Source organism: Monodelphis domestica, chromosome 4 (assembly GCF_027887165.1).
Source record: "Monodelphis domestica isolate mMonDom1 chromosome 4, mMonDom1.pri, whole genome shotgun sequence".
In the NCBI taxonomy this organism is placed as follows: domain Eukaryota; kingdom Metazoa; phylum Chordata; class Mammalia; order Didelphimorphia; family Didelphidae; genus Monodelphis; species Monodelphis domestica.
The window spans coordinates 110,349,262-110,351,894 of record NC_077230.1 but is presented as its reverse complement, the minus strand read 5'-3'; positions in this window follow the sequence as shown (position 1 = coordinate 110,351,894).

Below are 2,633 nucleotides of genomic sequence, written 5' to 3'. Positions count from 1 at the left end.
GAAAACTGAAAAATTGAATGAGAATAGAAAAAAATATATATATTTTTTCTCAGCAGTACATGACATCTTCATAAAAATTGACCATGTAATCAGGGCATATAAACCTAACATACAAATGTAGAAAAGCAGAAAAATAAAACAACTTTCTTGGACCACAATGCAAAAAAAAAAATTTTATATTCTACAAGGGCCTTGAAAGTATAGATTAAAAATTACTTAGAAACTAAATAATTTAATCCTAAACAATGAGTTTGAACAACTAATCACTGAAACAATAACTTCATTAAAGATACTGACAACTATGAGAAAATGTACTAAAATTTGTGGGATGCAGCTAAAGCAGTACTTAAGGGAAAATCTATATCTCTAAATGCTAACATCAATAGAGAAAAAAGAGCAGACTAATGAATTAGGTATGCAACAATTTTTTTTAAACTAGAAAAAGGATGAATAAAACTGAATATAAAATAATAAAACCTTGAACTGACAAAAGACAGAATTTAAGCTGAGACTTGAAGGAATAGGGGATAACCAAGAAGGCCAATTTCACAGGATTACAAAGTCTGAGAGAGGTGGGGAAGACTGGAAAGATAGGAAGGGCCCAGATTATGCATTTTTAAAAACCAAAGAGATTCTTTATTTAACCTCGGAGGCAATAGAGAGTCATTTGAATTGATTGAATAGGGGTGGCCAGGAAGTGACATGTTCAAACTTGTGCTTTAGAAGATAGATTTGATGGCTGGATGGAAACTGGACTGAAGACTTGGAACAGGGAAAATGATCAGCAGTCTATTGCAAATCAGATGTGAGAAGATGAAGGGAATTTGGCAGATGGGAATATCTGAGAGATGTTGTGACAATGGATACGAGTTGAAATGAGTCAAAGATGTCACTAAGGTTGCTAGCCTGGCTGACTGAAAGAAATGTTCACTAATAATAGAGAAATGTAGAAGTGGGGAGTGTTTTGGGGAAAAGAGAACTAGTTTTATAACATGATGGGTTTAAGAGGTCTATGAGACATCCAGTTTGAAACGTTCAATAGGTAGCTTAAGATGCAAGACTGGAGGTCAGGAGACAGGTTAGAGCTGGATAAATAGACCTGAGATTCATCTATATAGAATGTTAACAATTGAATCCATGAGAAGTGATGGGATTAATAAGTGAAATTATATAGAGGGAGGGGGTCCTGGTCAGAGGCTTTGGGGATAACCATGATGAAGGGACCAAACCTGAATGAAGATTCAGTAATGGAGATTGAGAAGAAATGAGCAGAACTAGAACTAAGAAGCATCACAAAAATGTAAGAGAAGATAGTATCAGGGAGAAGATGGTGCCTGACAATGCTAAAGGTGTAAGGGTCAAGACTTGAGAAAAGGTCAATAGATTTGGCAATCAATGGTGACTTTGCAAACAGCTATTTTAATGGAATGTCATAAACCAGATTGCAGAGTTGAGGAGGGAGCCACGGGAGGTTTGAGGGCGGAAAAGATGTGAAAAGTAGCTGTGGTGAGTTGTAGTGAATCAACTAGGGAGCTATAAAAGCATCAAGTCAGTTGATTATAGGCATAGTAGACCCCTGTTAGTGTGGTCTAGTATATACAATATTTGGAATCAGATTTGAATTCCAAGTCCTGCCTCAAAAATGTCAGCTGTGTAGTCAGTCTGTTATCCTTTGTCATAGTACCTTCATCTATAAAACAAATGAATAGTAGTAAAATTGCTATATTGGATAATCTATCAAGCTAGTGAGGAAAGCAAGTTTTTAGCCCTAAAATTCTGTTAGTGATTATCACTGAAGCCTTAAAAACAAATGCACGCTGGCTGCAAAGGGAGGATATACCTGTCTTTCTTGTTGGAACTTTGGAAGAAGTCTCAGACCACTCTGATGAAGAAAGGGATTTCTACTTGTCTGAGAATAGGGTTGAGATTGGTCTTTGCTTTACTTTGGATCCCAAGCCATAGGGAATCATAAGCTATAACAAAAAACATGTCTATGATTTTCATTTTCAGATTTTTAAAGCTATTGCTTTATATGTTATCAACTCTGCCAGGATTTCAAAACCCTCATTTTAACTACTGAAACTCATTTCCTACTATTTTTCAACAATACTTGATTACTTAAGCTACCTTCAGTCTCCCTAACATGCCACGTTCACTGCCCCTCCCTAGTACTCTGTATTCCCTCAATTTATTCTCTCCAAAGTCTAGCTAGCCCACATGGCCATCTCCCTTCTCCAAACTCTTAGAGCACTCTTAATTTATGCTACAAAATTTAAGCGTCAAGTATTTTAAAATTTCATTGGGTCTGTTATCTCTACCTCTTCCCACTCCAATTTTAAACCAAGAATTTTTTCCCCTCTATCTATTGAAAGTGGAGTAGCTCATAAAGGGTTGGTTGGCTTCTTTTGAAAGGATGGTTATGGATGATGAGTTGGCAAAATGACAGAATGGAGAGGTGATACCTGAACACAAGGGAGAAAAGGGAGAAGGGTAGAGGGGGCTTTCCTTAACAAGATCTGGTGTGTGACCAATATGTAGGCAAATATTGCTTAGCTATTAGTGAGAAGAAATAATTTTATTACTCCAAACAGTTTAAGGCACATGGTATAAGGATGAGACAGTACAAAGAAAAA